Source organism: Taeniopygia guttata, chromosome 1, assembly GCF_048771995.1.
Source record: "Taeniopygia guttata chromosome 1, bTaeGut7.mat, whole genome shotgun sequence".
Lineage (NCBI taxonomy): Eukaryota > Metazoa > Chordata > Aves > Passeriformes > Estrildidae > Taeniopygia > Taeniopygia guttata.
In genome coordinates, this window is record NC_133024.1 from 102,718,048 (window position 1) to 102,737,502 (window position 19,455).

At 38.9% G+C, this 19,455-nt stretch overlaps 1 protein-coding gene across 4 annotated transcripts in view; it reads left to right on the forward strand.

The window, feature by feature from the left end:
- POLA1 (DNA polymerase alpha 1, catalytic subunit) overlaps nt 1-19,455 on the forward strand; it is a 181,649-nt gene that overhangs the window by 46,124 nt on the left and 116,070 nt on the right. The gene's annotated exons all lie outside the window — the stretch shown is intronic.

The following is a 19,455-nucleotide window of genomic DNA, read 5'->3' on the forward strand; positions in this document are numbered from 1 at the left end:
ATTTAATTCTTTCTTTTTGGAGATTGTAGTTCCCCAGAATAAAAAAGACGAAAAGTGCAGAAAAAACAATCCTTGTGACTTTCACAAAACTATTGCTCTGCAGACAAGGGGTTACAAATGTGGAAGTATAGGGCACTGCAGCTTCATTTATGTGCAACCTGTGAAGTTACAGAGAAACCTCGGTGGCTGTTTTGTTTGTTTCACTTTTTTCTGTAAGGAAGGAAAAAAAAGTAATACTTTGTTAAATCATTGCACTGTAGATGTGATGATTTTCAAGGTATCTGTTAAGTGTGCCTATTTGATAATGTAGAGGGCTCCTCGGGAATGCATTCATTTTGATATTTTAGCCTTGAAATCAAGTTTCTGTGTTTGAATCTACTAAAACTGTTGGTGTCATGTGTCTAATAACCCATCTGCTTGAATAATGATAAAGCCTCCTACTTAGTCTGTCTGCCTCAGGGGAATAATCGAGCAACTATCGTGGCAATACTGCTCTGAGCCTACAAAATACATCTTCCCCAGGAGTTTGCTTTGAAGCATGGATTTTTTTTTAAGGCAATAGTAAGAAGTGCCCTGAAATGAGGCTCAATGAGGAAGAAGTATCTGTCTCAAATTGTCTGTCATGGCCAGTGAAATTAGAAAAACCCAAACCAAAAACCAAGATAACCCAACTTTACCTTATTTAAAAGATAGCAAGATATCCATCCTTATGAATAGGATTATATGATGTATGTTTTAGGGGGCTGGGCTGGATTTCTTAGCAGACCATTCTGTCATGCAGCAGTGTACAGATTATTTTAGTTTTGCTCCATAAAGTCTTGAAGCAGTTGTGGTTTTTGGGCTTGCTGCTGTGACAGAGACCCTTGCTAGTCAGAGGAACCAAGAACCAAAATGTTGTAGATATCTGATATCCCAAACATGTGTGAATCAATTTGGAATCTCTAATGCATCTCTTCATTCTCTTTCCTCCTCACAGTGGTACAAATTCTCTTGTGTAATCAGTTTCTTGTGTTTGTTGGTGCAGATTCAGAGCTGGCAGTATAAATGAGCCATGTTTCAGTTCTTGGCTTCATGGTGGAGTTGCATGAAGGTGGTGATGGATTTTCCATAATTTGTGTTAAGTCAAGGTCCCTTGCTTTGCTTCTAAAAATTATGCTGTCACTCCACCTGAAGTTACAAGCTTGAAGTAGACTCTATTTAGTTAAATTTTATGGCCCATGTGTGATTGAGGAAGGCCAGTAACGAATCACTGCAGTCTTCTGCCACACTGAAATACTGTAATTTAGGTGACATGTTTTGGATAAAATTTTAATGAAATGGATGCCTTTTGTAAAGGCAACTCTATGCACTTACAACAAGTCATGTGAGGTTGGCAAGAGAGGAACTGTGTATTACTTATTTGGCATAGCATAAAAATATTTGTACTTAAAAATTAGTATTCAGTAATTAATTTGGACCTTTCATTATTTTCCTTGTTTAATGCGGAGGGGTTTCTTTTTTTATGTACTAAATGTTTATGAAAGATTTCAGGTAGTTCCTATCTATGTATGCATGATCTGATATCCTGAGTTTGCTTCACTGTAGTGTACATCTGTATAAAGCATTTGCAAGGAAAAAGTAATGTTTCCCTTGTCTTAGTTCAGTCTTGAGGTGTTTACTGTTTATTTTATTGTTATAACTCTGATCATCAGTTTTTCTCTTTCCTCGGTTCGTAATTGTGCTTAGGAGGGATCAAAGTACCTGTACTATAATTCACCTCTGAATATGCTAATAAATTTTGTGTGCTTTTATGTTATTTGATTTCTGGATAGTACCTCGTACCATGAATTTTTATGGGATTAAATAAAATTTTTAAGCAGAAAAATTCCTCATGTAGCAAACAGAAGTATCTTCAAATTAGTAATTCCTGCAGCTTTTAGTGTTTTAATGAAATAGAAAGTTGGGACTGGAAGGGAGGTTGGACTACAGCCTGTTTAGATGAGCTTTCTGGTACTAGCTGGGGAACATTTTTGAAGTATACATTGGGGACTTGAGGGCTTTTGCTATTGGAATGGTCCAAGGTTTTTTGGATAGCAGATAAGCCCTTGTGAAGAAGGGGACCCTGTGACGCTGGTGACTGAATGCTGTGCCATGGCTAAAGACTGTGTTGTCCCAATGCAGCTACTCTGGGTATAGTGGGTGGTTAGAGACATTTTCTGATGTGCAGCAAAGCATTGTTAATCCCAGTGCCTCAGCCCACAAGTCCCAAGTAGTTAGAAACAAAGAGTGGCTGAATTATACCAGGCATGAGTGCCTGAGCATGGCTCAGAAAAAACGAAAACAAAGGGCCCTCTTACCCCAAGGGTCACATAATTAATATTTAGAAAAGAAGTTGTTCTAATTATATTTGTTTTCCTTTTTCCTCTTTCCTGCTTTTCTTTTACCTTAACATACCAAGAAGTAACTCTTGAAATGATGCATTGACTTATATGTATAAGCATATTGTTATAGGGTAATTTAGTCATGCCCTTGTAGTATATGGTATTCTAGATGCTGTATGACACTTGGGTTTTGATGATAAATGATCTTGAAGATCCCTTTCAACCCAAGCCATTCTATGACTCTTTAGGGTGGGATATTTTTGGTGGAGGAAAGAACTTTGGAGCAGGATGTACGTGCTTTTATGTGTATAAAAACATTGGGGATGCGTTGTACAACTGGATTTTGTCTCTTGCTGACTTGCCCTCCTTGTAAATTCTGTTTTTTAATGTCTCCCTTTCTTTTCTTCCGTCCTCTCCTCCCCAAAGTGTCCCCACTGCCAAAACATCCACGTTTTATATTTTTTGTCACTTCCCAAATTTGCCATAACCACTGCTCTCATTTCTAAGCCTTTCAAGTTGAATACCATGTTGGTTATAGATAAAGGTGGGAGCCTGGAGTTATGTTACTGAAGCTGTTGAGTAAAAATCAGCTCTCCCACCTGTTTGACCTGTAGTGAGGTCTTTGGGGAGGAGAGGAGGGGGAGCAGGAGAGGAGAACAGGCTGCTACTGAACACCGGGATGGTGCAGGTGCCAGCCAGCAGCATCCACCTGACTGTTCCAGACTGTCATCTCAGAGGACAAAAATGGGTTTGCTGCCCAGACTCTGGCTTGTGTTCTGGCTAGACCAAATTGGAAGGGCCTATTTCTGTGGGGGGACCAAGCACCTGCTTTTCCCTGGGAGGTAGAAAGGGGAGGGATGTTTTTCTGGGTCTGTCAGGACGCTCTGGCTGTGTGCAGTGGTCGGCATGTTCTGCACTAGTGCTCCACTTACTCTTCCTGCGCTGCTCTTTCAGCCCATGTGAGAAGTTTGCTGGCAGGTCCCTAATGCACACAGTGCTTGTGGTTTGTTGCTGTAGGAGATGAGGTGACTTGCCCCATTACATGGAAGATTAAGTAGTGTCTTTCTTCAGTGTATTTCTCTATAGGCAGTTTTTTGTTACATCCCCAAGTACTTTCACCATCTGTCTGTGTGTAGATGTTTGAGCTGTATGTTACCACTTAACCTGTTGTTTTGGAGGATTGATTTCCTAGCTTTCTCCCTGCTCTACTCTAGACAGGCTGGAGCGTCCTTGAACCTGCCCTCCCCTTTCTAAAGTGAAGAATGAGAAGCCTTTAGGCAGCTTAAGTGTCGGCCATGTCGCAGCTGACAGGAAACTGATCTGGTGCTTGGCCCTGCTGCAGCCGGGGCTGCCAGGGGCATGTGCTGGGCTCTGCAGCCCTGCCAGGGCCAGGGGGGTCGTGCTGAGAGCCCCCTGTGCACCCTGCAAGGTGCAGCCTGGCTGTAGATGTGGTCAGAAATTGCATCTGCCCCAAAATGGTGCAGCTGTTTGCCACAGCTGCCCATCCTGTCAAAACAGTGACTGGTCTTGGGGTTAAAGGTTGATGAAAACTGTTGCTAACTTGAGATGATTGATGTCGGAAAACTAATTAGTGAGCAGGGGCAATTAATTTGATCACTTGTACTGGTTTCTCTTACGGGTTTTGAAGGACTTTGCTGAGCTTCTTTTATCCGCTTCTTTTTAATTGAAGGAGGGATGTGTTTCTAGTGGACTGCTTCCAAGAGGAAAGGCAAGGTAAATTCATAAGCAGTGCTTGAATTTACTTGTGTGATTCTCCAGAGGCTGGCAGGGAGGTTCCTGTTTTGCTTAGAGAGGGAAATGTTAGACACCCTGGAGAAATTTTCATATGAAATACCTCGTGACATAGTTAGGAGCTCATTGACTGTGCTCTGCCACAGGAGGTGTTCTCTGTAGTTGGGGAGGTAACAGGGGAGTGTTAAAAGGGTATTCTGGTAACATTACTTTGGCTTATTCAATTGCTGATGACAAGACAATGTGTTTCCACTTTGGTACATGCTGCTGAAGTGTAATATAATTATTTGTATTAGACACCAGCCACCTGTTAATATCGTTCTTCTAAAGGTCATTGTGTGGTGCCTTGCTGTCTGAATTTAACAGCCCTGTATCAGGTTTGTTGGTCACTCTTTTGTGTGTCACGGGACAAGTGTTTGTGGGGAAGGAATGTGAACCTGATACCCTGATGGCCAAGGGAGAGGAGAGGACCAGGAACAGGCTCTGCTGCTGCTATTGTCGTGCCACCAGGCCAGGGCTGGAAAACAGGCATCTTCCTTGTGAGGTGTCTTGCTCTAACACAGTCCTTGTTTGGAACAAAACCAGCTTGTGGTAATTTCCCAAGAGAAGCAGACTGATATCCATAAACCCAGGCTTTTTGCTGCCCTGGATGTGTATGGGACACTGTGTTCCTAACCTGGGCTATAAAGGAAAGGAGGGGTGCTGCCTTGCTGGCTGTCAGTCCTCCTAATGCCATGTAAGGAAAGTGAGGTGATGATAATGTAACTGTGCTTGGTGACAGTAGGTACATGCTTGATAAATTATGTTAAAACTTACGGTCTTGGCAGTTAACCTTAATCCTGGTGTTTGATTCATTTATTAATGTCTGTACAGTGACCTGAAAATGCAAAGCACTGTATCATTGAGAAATGTTGACCTTGTTAACTGAAAATTTTTAATTAATTTTGCTGAAAAAAAAGGATGGTATGCATTTAACTTGAACTTTCACTCTTCCCACCTGACCTAGTATTAGCTTTTGAGAGAGGCAGGGGACAGGTAGGACTTGCAGATGAACTTATTCTGTGCTTGTATCCTATTCATGAAGCAGATGCAAGTGACTGCTGCTGTAAGGGCTCAGCTGAATGACTTTGTTTTCAAATTTCCAGAAAATGAAAGCTTCAGCTGCCAAAAGAACAAAACAAAGCACCTGGTTTACCACATGCTGTAGGACATTCCAGCACTTGCAGAGAGGGAGGGTTGGCTTTAAGCCATCTATATTCCAGTGTCATTAGTAACTGCTGCTAACTGTTGGATTGAATTACTGGCTGAGAAAGAGCAAGGGCTTTTAGAGTCTTCTCTGCAATTGAAAATAGTCACATGAAAAACTCCCATTACTGACATTTTTATAAGGAATAAAGATCTCACTCTATCAGTTGCATATTTATTGGCTCAAACCATTTGAGGCTCATTATGCGCATGTAGATAACTCGTTGTGGTTGTTTGAAAAGGTTCATTAGGGTCTTCAAGAATTCTGGCTTTATAAAAATCTAATTCATTATTTCTGCAGTGAAAGAGTTAATGAAGGATCACTTGTGGCTTTTAATTTTCAGCTAATTAAAAAGAACGTCTGTTTTTGCCTTGACACTTATCGTTAAAAGTGCCAAATATAGGAATTTTTTTTGTGTGTGAGTTGAAGGGTGAGGAGGAGGGGGAAGAGTTACATGTAAATCATTTAGCCATTAACCTAATGTGGTGGATTTATAAATCCTATTACTATAAGCCCTTTTCATTTCCACTGAGGCCTGACGTGTGCTTGATCCTGCTAATGTAAAATTCATTCTGTCTAAGTGATTACTGAAGTAAGACATTTTAGTCAATTTTAATCAGATTGTGTGATACTTGCTTGAAGACCAACGTTAAGTAAGATATGGACACAGTTTGGCCATGTCTTAATTAGCCTTACAAATCAGACTAGGAATCAATCAGTGAGCCAAGTTTATGAACCTTTTGACACCTAATGCTTTCTGTGGGGGGAAAAAACCATGTATGCTGAGGGCTGAAAATACAGGGCTTGGAAGCAAGATGAAGATTGTAATTTGGTGTTCTTGCTTTATGGTGTGCTTGGCAGTCCCTCCCAGTGTGCAAGTCCTTCAGGGTGCAGCCCTCATTGGTGTTTCAGAGTTGAGGCCAGTGGGGTGCTTCCTGCAGCCCATCGTGAATTCCTGTCTCCACAGCAGGAGCAGCAACTGGAGTATTTTTCTGAAGCCACTTCTGTGCCAAGATACATCTGTTATTTTGGTGGGGGGGATGAGGACAGCTTTTCTTAATATGTTGCCTCCTCCATCCAGGTGTTCACTGGATCCGTGGGATATCTGTGTTTCTTGGATTTAGCTGGCCCTATTTTCCCTATAGGGAAGCTTTAGTAGAAAAGATCTACCTCATAAGCCCTTCAAATATTGCTCACTGTTGAGACCAGAGGTGGTTTTTGTGAAATGTCATCTTTTGATAAGACAAGTAAAGACGTTGCTGTTCTTCCTGGATCATTGCTTTTTCAGTAGGCTGACATGAGCCTCAAACTGATTTTCAGTCTGTGTTAGTTTACCCAGTTTTTGAAGACTCATTACTAGCCAATATTTTTTCTGTTGTAATAATGTAGAATTTCTGTATCGGTAACAACTTTTTGGCATTTTTTTCTAATATAAGGACCATTTCCTTTTATTACCAAGATACTTGAAAAATTTGTCATGTCCTTGAAGGATCCTGTAGAAGTCTGTGGTCTTTTTCCCCCCCCCGCCCTCTTCTTTTGCTTATTGTGTCTTCTGCAGCACGGTGGAAAGCCTTAGGAGAAAAAGGTGCTTGAAGTATATGGAAATAAAAATGTTTAGTACCGGAGACAGCAGATGTTACCAAAGTAACATCTATTGCAGAAGTCCCAGCTACACATGGCGTTGTGTCATTACTGAGAATTTTGTAACCTGGTGAAAGATAGGTCCATTGTAAATCACCAACTTAGCCTGGAGATTTTACTTTGCCACTGTTGAAAAACTGCCTGCAGAATGGTTTTGTTTTAAGGCTTGAAAATTTCAACCACCAGCAGTGTTGGCAGGCCGATTTCAGAATCACTCTAAAAGTCTGTGTGATGCAGACTTCGTAAGTTGTTTTTATTTCTCAGCTTCCAGGCAATTTAAATATCTTTTCTCCTCTATCTAACCTGTTAAATTACCTCTCTCTGTTAGGGTGAGCGTACCTCATTTAGTGAGATGTTACTTATTTGATGATAGGACTGCAAGCACATGTGGAAGAAAGTGGGGAACATGTTTTCTGCTTGATCTGAATGCCTCTTTGTCTTCTGTTTTCTCTTTCCTACTGTTACTGTTGGTCTGCCAGGTGTGCCTTTTTGAATGAAAATGAGAAACTTCTTTAGTGTAGATCTTTTACTGTGGTTGGGATGAGGCTCTTTTGAAAAGCTTCAAAATTAGATGTTAATTACTTTTCTACTGGATAATCTTCTGTACTTTAACCAAATAAGGATGATCTTCTATACTTTAATCAAATAAATATTCAAATACTTTGAATTTGCTATATTTCAGCTTCTTGACAGTTTCTTATGTGGTGGATTGTAGGAGAGCAAGTGCTCATGAAAAGGCAGAACTTAAAAAGAAAAAATATCATAGCAGTTCAGGTGAATGGGAAAGTTGATCCATTATAGTTAAACTACACAGTGATGGCTGAGAAGAGAGCTGTCAGCCTTTTCAGGTGGTACATGCCAATATCATAAGGTTATAAGCCTGAGAAGGATGCAGTGAAGTCCATTCTAGATCACATTTTAGGGTAAGTTTTTCATTAATCTTGGTCAAATTGTGGTTGGTTCTTGACTTTGAATATTAAATATCTTCCTATAATTGTATGTATACATATGATCAAAATAAATGTCCAGGTTTTAAACATAAGGTACCTCTGGGATACTCTGTCTCAGAAAAGAACATGACCTGCAGAAGAGAGCAGGCATCTCTTATCAACCATGTTTCATGTGTATTTCCTGGGAAAATGCTTTAAAGTCTCTTGTTTCACAGCTTATCAAGACTTAATAAAATTAGCATTGACTATTTCAGAAAGCAGCAATATCTCTACAGTGTCTTAGAGGTTGGTGGGAAGCTGTGGTTCCTTTTTTTTTTTTTCTTTCTTTTTTTTTAATCCAGCAGAGTTAATGTATTTTAAATATATGAAAGGTTCAATATTCCTGATTTTTTTTCTCTTTTTTTTAATAGGCATTCGATATTCTTCAGCTCTCTCAAGGGAATATCTATGGGCTTTTTTCATGGCATTTATCTCATTTAAAGAATAGATTTTTTTTGTGTGTGCGTTTGTTTGGTTTGGTTTCCTTTGTTGACTGAGGCACATAGGAAGATCCATCAGGAAATACTTTTTTTAGGGTGAGAATGACTGAGACCTGTCACAGCTTGCCCAGGGAATGTCTGGAGTCTCCATCACTGGAGATACTCAAAGGTGTCTGGACATGGCCCTGGACAATCCAGCTCTAGGTGGCCCTGCCTGAGCTGGGGAGCTGGACTAGATGACCTCCAGAGGTCTCTTCCAACTTCATCCAGCCTGTGGTTAAATCTATATTTTTTTTTTCCTAATTCAAACCAGGTCTTAAAATGCCAGCAAATTCTTACAGGGATTTTTATTCCTACAGCATATCCCTATATTTGCTTCTGTGTTGGGGATTTGTTTGTTTGTTTGTTATTTTAAGCACCTGTAGTTATCTAAGGGCATTAAAAAGGAGCTTAGCAACATTTGTATCTGTAGTAGCAGCGGATGAAATCAAGCCACTGTCCACCAGTGCTTGTGGTTGGATTATTATGTTGGCACTAAAACTCGGGGCCCTGCAGGTCTCATTTCAGATATCATTCTAATGAGGATATTGAATGACTGGTGTGACAATAATGTTAATCAGTGCTGGTGCCTACTACTTTAACTGAAAAGTGAGAGCAAGAGAGAGCTTTGAAAAAGGTTTCCTTGGCATATGAGTGAAAGCTGAGTTTTTTATTAACAATTCAAACTCCTGTAATAAGTAGTAGGAAAGCTTATTAGCTATGTTTTTAGATTAAACAAAACCTTTAGGTTGTGATGTTCTTTCTTTTAACAGAATTTGTGGGATGAAGAATTTAAATGAAAATTTCTAAAGTCGAAGATTGATTGAGTTGAAGTACGTAGCACGAAATCAATCCTGTCAAATTGTAGGGAAATAAGTGAGACATTTATAAACATTGTTAATGTTTTAGAAATCTAGTTTTGTGCAAATGTATTTTGAATTCTTTACAAATGAGATAACAGTAGGTCTAAATGAAAAATTAAAGATTTAAAAAATAATCAGCATGCCTCTCTTGTAGTAATGGATTTATGGAGGTAGCATGCTTAACTTGCATTTGTAATTAAGGTTTTTCCATCATTAGAATAGAAATGTATTCCTGTTGAGCAGTATCTTTTTATGTGATTTATGTGGATTGAATGAGTGGCAAAACTCCACTACTTTAATCTGTTATATGGCTAAAAGTCAGTATTTGGATTGGATTCCTAGAGGGTCATGCTGAAAGGTTAAATACATTTGTCTGTTTTCTTAGTCTTCAGATTTCCATATTCTTTACAAGTAACAAACAAATCCATGTCCTGTGGGATTGTACAATGACAGCTTAGCAACTTGGCTTCATTAGTAATGAAGCCATACTGCTGTTCATTTCAAATTTCTCTAAATACTGAAATGGGTGGGCTGTACGTGGAGTGCTTAACAACAGACTAATGCATAAAAGAAACTTCTGAAATTATAATTTCTTTGCACAAGTTCATAGTCCTGAAAAATGTAACTGTATGCATTGATAAGCCACTAACCTTGTTCTGCTTTTAAAACCAGCACAAGTGACCAAGTGAAATCCTAAAGGCTGATAATAAGGTGGTCTCTTTCAGGAATTTGCTTTTACATGAAGCTCATCTTTTCTCAATCGGAGTACTCCCAAAATTGTCATGGAACGTACTTCTGTTTCTGCAGGAGATCTCTGACATCAAATATGGTTCCATCCTTAGCTCTTAAGTGATTATGATATGTGTGGTGTGGTGAATGTCTGTGGATATGCAATAGCTCCCAATGACATGGACCCTTTTATTCCTGTACATCCTTGCAGGAAAAATCTGGAAGGTGAAGTTCCCCAACCCACCCTGCAGTTCCTATTCCTGAATTAGAGTTTCAAGCCCTATTTAACAAGCAATTTAGGATTGTTAACTAGTAATTTTCTTTTGTAGTTAGTTTAAAAATAGTTAAAAAGCTTAAATGAGCCTTTTAAAAAATGTTATTTCTACATTATTCATCTTACAATTGTTTGGTTGGCTAATAGATTTTATTTCTGACATGCCTTGTAAATGCTTACGTTTTTCTAGGAGACTCTTTCATATCCTGAGGAGCTCTGTCTTGGACTTTGGTTGGTTGTTGGTTTTCTTGTCAGACATATCTAGGGAATTTGGAAAGCTAATTTTTAAAAGATTATCTAAAAAGACTGTGTCTGACTCTGACAGACTGTCAGGACCTCTTTCCATCTGTATCCAATCCAGCTTCATCAAGTGCTGTAAAGAAGTCACACAGAACAAATCAGAACTATGACTGAGACTTCGTGTTGTTAACCATTCAAGTTCCTCATCATAGTTTCAAATCTTTGGAGCACTCACTAGGTCCTGCCTTAAGCAGGAAACGTTACCCGTGCCATGGAGAGTTGAAACTGTTTCATGGAATGACAGAATATGCTGAGCTGGAAGGGACACATTGGGATCATCGAGTCCCACTCCTGGCCCTGTGCAGGACACCCCAAGAGTCACACCCTGTGCCTGAGAGCATTGTCCAGACACTTCTTGAGCTCTGTCAGGCTGGTGCTCTGATCACTTCCCTGGGGAGCCTGTTCCAGTGCCCAACCACTCTCTGGGTAAAAAACATTTTCCTGACATCAACCTAAACTTCCCCTGACACAGCTTCAGGCCATTCCCTCGGGTCCTGTCACTGGTCACAGAGTGAAGACATCGGTGCCTGCCCCTTGTCTTCCCCTCACAAGAAGTTGTAACTGCAGTGAGGCCTCCCCTCAGTCTTCTCCAGGCTGAACAGGCCAAGTGACCTCAGTGGCTCCTCATAAGGTTTTTTGTCCCTGGCACCACCTGAGAAGGCTTGTACCACACTGCTAAAAGGGATGAGATATCTGCAGACAGAGCTGTGTCTGAAGGCTTGAAGGTAGTATCCCAACAAGACATGGGTTCATGGGACTGAAGATTTAGATGCTGTGTTAAGATAGAGTGACAGGGAGTGGTGTTGCAGGCTGACAGCAGAGAGGAGCAAAGTCCATAGGCGTTTGTAAAATAGCCTGTATATGTAACATAATGTGGAAACATATCATAATAATTTTTATTATTGTTCTGAGGGTAAATGAAAAATTAAACAGAGCTGTGTTTTTTTAAGTACAGTTGTGAACCCTCTAGGCATTCATATACACTTGATCTCTCATCTTTTGCGTTTGTGTAGCTTTGGTGGAACCTTGAACATCCCAGTATAGTTAGGAAGCTGAATGTACAGGAACTTCTTGCTTAGTATTTGAAGCTCACAATCTGTCAGATCTGAAGCAGATTATTTTGAAGTCTTTCAGAATGGTCCTTTTCTTCAGAGCAGTGAGATGACCTAGAAAGTGTAAGAGCTTTGTCTGTAACACTGTGCTGGAGGCACTCCCTTATTCTCATGGATATGCTTGAAGAAGCCCCCTCACTGTTGGTTACATGGACCTTCCTGCTCACATATCCCACCCTTTGCTTGCCAGGGATCTCCTGCCTCAGTGCTGGTTCAAGGCTCTCCTGCCAGCCTGGGAAGCCTGTTGGCAATATAATAATTTTGCTCCATTTAGGCAATTGGATCTTTCCTTGTACAAGCAATTCTTGGTGCTGACACCAGCTGTAACCATGGAGGATGAATAAGTATTGTTTAACTTTATAAAAACACCTGTCGTGTTGTCTAAATATATCTAATTTAATGAAACAAAATTATATGCTTTATGAAAATCCTGCATGACATTTAAGAAATTAGGTAACAGAACTTTCTTTGGAGGCTAATTAGAGGCTAAAATACTTTTCTGAATTTGCATAAATGTTGCTTTGATAGACAATCACTTAGTCAAAATGAAAGAACAGTTTTAAAGCAGTTCAAACCACTTATAAAGATTTTTTGATGGACTCAACATCCACAAACAATCTATTCATTACCAAGGCTACCATGTCCTCTTATCTCATATAAAATGTCAGGATAATTTTCAGTGGATATTACCTGTATCTAGTCAGAGATTGCCTTGTTCTGTTTAGTGTAGCTATTGTAAAATGCCCATGGTTCTTGAAGAAGAAGGCTGTATTGTTCAGTAGAAGGCCTTTTTCTTTTAAGAATTCTCATCAGGTAGTGCAAGTGTGCATCTGTTTTTCTCTTTAGCATTTGCTTGTCTTCTCCCAGGCTTTCCTTTTTCTCCAAGCACACAAGTTGTGGTTATTACTTAAAAGATGCTGACCAGGAGAACCTTAGGAAAATTTTAATTGTTGTTTTTTGTTTTTTGTTTAAAAAACCACCCCAGAAACAAAGGGGAGAAAGATTTGATTCTCAGGGAGTTTGTCATCATCTCCGATAGTGCACTAAGTTTGTCTACTGCTTAAAAATGTTTACTCTTTGGAGTATTAGTTTTATTTCTTTTTCAGCTTTATAGGCATACTTGATGTTTTTGAAAAACCGTCTTCTCTACTGAGACATACTCCCTGATTTCTCCAGGGCTTCTAGTTTTATGTCTATGAGAGTCATTTCTCTTGGACATGGGACAGTAATTCCATTTCTGCAACTCTGAGATTGAGAGACATGCTTATATATGTGCAAGATAACTTCTAACACTGTAGTTTTAAACCTCATGTAGGGGATGGTATGGTTATTATTCCCTACTCTGGAATAGATTTTGCTGTTATTTAGATAAAAATTTCTGTACTCTGGTTTTAAACCTTGACTGGATTCTAACTTGTCTGACTTTGTTTATTAGTAATTATTTTCAAATATTTATTGTTCTCGTCATTTTATTTTTTCTAGCAAAAGACTGATTATATTTTGCTGAATGTGTTAAACCTGTTAAGTTTGGGAACCAAAGCAAAGTAAAGCTTTCCTGTCTAAATGTTTGTTCATTCCACTGACATAAATGTTGTTGTTTTCTTTAAGGAGAATATACTTTCATGCATTTAAATATTGAATAACTTAACACATGTTTTGGTTTTATTAGGAAATAGTAAATGATGCTTGTCATATTCTTTCTTAATTAGGAGGGGTTTTACTTGTGGTTTGTGGTACAGTTAGCTTTTGATACAGTCACAGTCATCTTACTAGGCAAAGCTACCTTTGCATCTTATAGTTCAAGTACAAAATGTTTGTCAAGCACAAATTTATTTAATGCTTTGGAGTAAAAAGAATCATAAAAGTTAATGAGCCAAAATTTGTACCGCATTCTTCAAGGGCTTTTAAATGCTGTTGATCTAGTTTCTTCATTAAGTGAAACAGGGATCCTTGCTCCTTCATTTTAGGTGTTCAGTTTTGAATGAATTACAAAGAAAATAGCAGCATGGGTGGGCTGAGCCCTGGTGCTTCTCTAGGAACTGTCCCTGTGTTTGGTTTCTCTGGAGGGTTAGGAGATGCCCAGGCTGTACCAACATTTTTCACAGCTAGTTATCACATGGACATTGTATTCCTGCTGCTTCTGGGAACACAGAACACTTCTGGGAAGTGGGTCAGAGCCAGGTCAGTTACCTTCTATGCACTCAAGTGTTCAGCTTTAATGGTGAGCACTGCTTTTCTCTGTTTCTGAGGTTGTAAAATCATTTCCAACATGGAAGTTTTTGTGTATATGTGGTTTCTTTTTTGTTGTGTTTTTTTTTTTGTTGTTGTTGCTTTCTTGTGGTTTTTTTTTTTATTTATTTGGGTTTTTTTTGGTTTTGTTCAGTGCTTTTAAGAGTATGTTTCATTCCTCTTTCATCCTAATACCAAAATAACCCTTTCCAAAATAGGAAATATTTGCTTTAGTATAGCATAGTTTGTAGTATACTGTGTAGAAAAATCAGTAGTTTCACAATTTAATAAGAAAACAATTCTGGTTCTCCCATTCTCTTCAGCAAAGCTCACCACAAATGCTTGAAATAGAAGAACTGTAGAATTTTAAGGATATAATTATTTCTGGCTCCAAGGGAACATTGTCTTCAAATTTTAATTTGATTTGCATCATTCATCTGTGTTTTACTGTAATATTTGCATTTCTTGTCAAAATGTGACAAAGGTACACATAATTTTATTTTTTTTGTATTCAGCACATTTCTGTTGCTGCCTTTTTTGTGTCTTCTCTTGTTTGTGAGGCAAAAGAGTCTCCCACTTCTTGGCATGCAAACATGTGTCACTGGATCTTTGCTTCAGCCCTTGGAATCGTAGGTTCTGGTGCTCCATCCAATACTGCTGTTACATAGACAAGATGTGAAAGTTTTGTCACTGTCAGCTTTGCTGGGTGGAGTGTGAACAGTTAATTTTGGCATTTCTGAAGAAAAATAAAACCAAAACAACACAGAAGGGAAAACTTGGGCAGTTTGGGTGTATTTCTCATACTGTTAATGTTTCATAAAGTGTACATTTTGGAGAAATGAAACTTTGGATGTATTGTCTAAGTACAGCAAATACTCAGTAAAAACTCTTCAAAGCAAACTTATTAACTGCTTGAATCTGATCCCTCAAACTTTTCTAAGTCAAGTCCATTGTCTGATAAAAAGACTGAATTGCTATTCTTCATTCTCTGTGGCAAATAAGGCCTCCATCCTTCTTTCACTTATGCTTAGGGCATATTTGCCTTTTTGTCCAGCAATGGAAACCTTTTCTGAAAATCATCTGTAATAAAATCTTTTTACAGCATCCTGTGACTGTGGTTTATCAGTGCTGGTCTACTTACAACAAAATCCTAGCAAAATTAATGAATAGGTTACAAAAATACAGAGGTTCAGAAATACTTGGAGTAGTGAGTGGTGTTACTGGAACACATTTTTTTCCATCTCATTTATTCCTCTGTCCCGTGGGAAGGCATTGCTAATACAAATTACTAAAGCAGGTGACAGAATTGTTTTCTTACTACATAATTGCAGAAGTAAATAAATGAAGTGGAAAAATGTATCGGGTCTACTCTAGATTACTGCAGATAGTTTTCAAAAATACAGCTTTTTACAGGGCCTTAAGGCTGCTTGTTTTTCTCCTCCTGCAGAGTGAATGCATAAGGAGTAGGGTGGATAGAGTTTGTTTGTTTGGTTTTTTTTTTTGTGTATGCTTCTATGGTACAATGCTTTTATAATGATGCTCATTCTTTTCAGTCAGCTCTTAAGTCTTCCCTTCTGTTCCTTCATGTCTGTGACCCCAGGATTCTGCAGAAAATGTATGTTTACAGGAGAAATCCTTGCATCAGCATATTAGTTTTGTATGCTCTCATTGGCTTTTAACTCTTGTATCTTAGCTTGTGTCCACAGAAACATCTTCTCATCAGTAGGTACTCTTCAGAGGCTTTTAAATAAGGGATCTTCAAAAATACTTGCTATAATAAATAAAAGTAAAGCTGTTATTTGTATTTGTATATTATATATTTTTAATAATTCCCTGTCTTAAATCACAACCTCATTTAATTAAGTAATCAGTGAGTTGGGGTAGGATTAGAACACGGAATTTTGCAGTTTGATGAAGGCTTGTCTGCAATTGCAATCTTTAAGTTTATATTGACTTGCAGTTCATGGATGAGAGAATGTGTGTTGCTAGTTTCACTTTTACAAGAAAAGAAGTTAAAAGAGTTTCAGAGATGTTCACTGTACTGAGAAGTTCACAGGTTTTTAGAAGTATATGTTTGCTGGGGGGAGGGGGCATGGCTGTACAGATGGGTTGCCAGGCAATTAATTCTTCCTACTTGGAATAGGAGGCAATCCTGCTCTCATAAGCAGTGCAGTATTATTTGCAAAAGGAAACTACCCAATACCATTTTTCCTATTCTCTTTCTTCTTTCTTCTGTCTTCCCAGCTCCTTTCCTCTGCTCTGCATTTCTGAGAAACTGCTCAGGATTGATATGATAGCAGAGCTGTCATTCTCTTTAACAAAAAAAAAAAAAGTCACTTTTATTCTAGGTATTTTAATAGAGTCCCATTAAGGATGTATTGCTGACTGAAATATTGGCGTGAAGGGCTCTCACTGAGCTGAGCCCAGGAATTAAGAAGTCAGGAAATGGGCTGCTGCATTGCTAAAGAACCTTGTGTGACACAGTATCTCCTGATTGGGGGGATCATTACTGCTATTATGACTCGACTTGCGTAGGAATTTTAAATTTCATCTGAATGTCAGTAATAACCCTCTTAGCAAATTATCCTGAATAAAATCACGAAGGCATTTTATATAATAGGTGTTGAATTACTGGATAGATTTGCTAATTAAATACTCTTTGTTCTGCTGCAGTTGACATTACAGGGTAAGATCTTGAACAATTATTCTCAACAGCTGTACTTTGTTAAGGGAAAAATTAACTACAAAGTTTATTTTTTTTCTACACTTGAAATTGGCAGATTTTTGAAATGTGCTTGAAAAAATTCCATCATCCAATTGGTAATGAGAGGATAAATATGCAGGTGTTGCTGTGAAATCAGATAACTACTGACTGCCTTATTAATGAATTTAGCAATACTTTATAACCTTCTGTTTTGTAGCTGTTGGCACTCACAAGTGATCTCCTGTCAGAACGGGTGGCACTAGCATATGCCAGTCATTTGATGAAGCCAACTTGGCTGTGGCCCTCTTGTTGTGATTACCTACACCCACTGCTGTCCTCAGGGACAATTGAGAAATGGTTTTAGCACCGCCAGACAATTTTTTTTAGTAGAGGGTATTACTTTTTAGAAAAGAAAAAACGTTATCTTTCTCATTATTAATGGAATTATTTCAGAGAGTGAAGTAGAAAATGTCAGAGATTATCAAGGGAAAATTGATAGGCCTTCCTTTATTTTCAGTATAAACTCTTCATTTTGGTGTAATTTTTCAGTTTTGTTTCAGGGTCTCCTGTTTGCTTTTGGAGTACTAAGGAAGCAGTATAACCTTTCTCTGTAGGAGTTAGCTAATACGTGAGAGGAAGGGTTATGGGATGGTGAATATGTTGGAATTTTGACTACTTTATATGAAATCTGATATCATGTACCAGTGATGTGTCTTTAGAATAATTTCAAAACTCCATAGAAAGGTGGTGGGGTCGAATGTCTGAATCACTCACTAGGAGATGAATAGGAGTGGAATACCCTCTTTTTGAGCTTCCAATTAAAATGGAATTGTGTGTGTCTGATTCCAGTGACAGGTACAGCCTAGCAGGAATCTGCAGTTAAGGCTCACCGTTTTCCTGGTCTATAAAGAAGACTGAGGACAGCTGAGCTTTCTGCAGTATTGGGCTTCTGCGGAGTTCAGGCATCACATTGTCAGAGTGCCTAGTTTGCAGCACCAGTGAATGGTCTTTAAATCAACTGGATGTTTTGAACCTGACCCAGAGAGTGTAAATCCACAGATCTATGTGCTTGGGGAATTCCCTGATAAGTGTTGTGAGTTCAGCTGTGTCAAAGTTACATCATAGTTTGGAACTGAACTTGTCTTCAAGTGCCTTGAGGAGAATACAGCTTTCAGTGCATAATTGCAGCCAAAAAAAAAGTCATACTTGCCACTGTGGTTACATAAAGGTTCTGAAATACTGAAGAAACTTGCCATTAGTGTTAAAGGAATGACGCTGTTGTCATCCTGTTTGTGTGCTGTTGTGTAGAGGTGGAGATTTCACCTGCTTCAGAATTCCTTGCTGTGATAGCATAGTCAGCATCACTACAGCCAAGAGTCTTGGCTTTATTTTAGGCTCCTTGGCCTTATGAAAGTAAGGAGATTTCCCTGAACGTGATCTTATTCCCACTGAGCATGGACAGCTCTTGCCTGGTTGTCCCTTTTCTTTCCTCATCTCTGTTGATTTTTACTGCTCAGCTCCCTGTCATCGGCTTCTTGACTAAAAGTCTTCATTCTACCTTTTGGCAAACGTGGCCAAGGAGTTTTGCATTTAATATGTGAAAAGTAGTGAAGGTGAGATTTGGTTACTAAATTTGATGTAAGCTGTTAATAGTGTGTTGCCTGACTATCTTTTGAGTTCCAAATTTGGGTTTACGTAACAGACTCTGATCTATCATTGCTGTAACTTGTGATTCAGATTAATCCTCAAGAAAATTTAAAGTATAAATTTATATGACTAGCAGGATTAGCTGAAGAAAAACTGAGATCTCTGCTGAGTGGCAATGGAAAGGACTGAAACCAGGGAAGTGGAATCTGGAGCTGTGTGCCAGAGCACCAGGATGTTGATAAGAAGGAAAATGGGGAGTACAGTGGAACTGTGGCCAAGTGACTGAAGGAATGGATCAGATGTTGGTTCTCATGCAGCTGTGCAGAATTCACCAAGCTCTTCCTGCTGCTGCAACTACACTTCTTTTCATTAAGCTAATTTGATTGTCCCTTTTCTGTGCTACAGCTGTAACTGTGGCTTCAGATGAGGTGCTCTCCCCACCCTCCACTGTGCTGAGCACTGTTAGAGATGGAAGCAGCATGAGGTCTCTTTAGCTATTTCTCAGGTTCAGAGAGGTGCTTTTCAGAGCATTTGGGGAACTTGGCATCCATTCTTGGTTGAGGAACAAGCCTGATTACACCCCTTGATTCAAGATCTGTGTCCTGTCTTTCTCCCAGCTCCTTGTCCCTGTTCTGGTTTCCATAAGGAGTTTGCTTTTTGATGACCCATTTTGACATCGTTAGAAGGGTAATCAACCTTTTGACTAAGTCTTCTTAAGTAAGCACCATCCAGGCTGGACTGAACGAGACAGGATGTTTTTGGGAAAAAATTCAGTGACATGAAGAAATAAGATGATGGATATGAAGGCGATAACTGACCTAAATTACTGAAAGAGACTTAATTCTAGCACTTGCTGATTAAGTTGTATTTAAGCCATTTGATTCAGTGTTCTTTTTTTCCTGAGGTAGAATGTGTGCATGCACATGCAATTTTGAGATTTGTTTTAATCTTGTTTTAGGGGAGTTAATAATAGCATTAATACAAGGTCAAACGAGAATTTACTCATGTAATAGGAGTATTGAGGTGACTGTGTGTTGCCAGGAGAGAGGTAGTTTGCTTTGTTTTGAAAGGTGAGAGCATTTGGAGTTAGCAACCTAATGGATATGTTTGCCTGTGTTAGCCTGTAATTA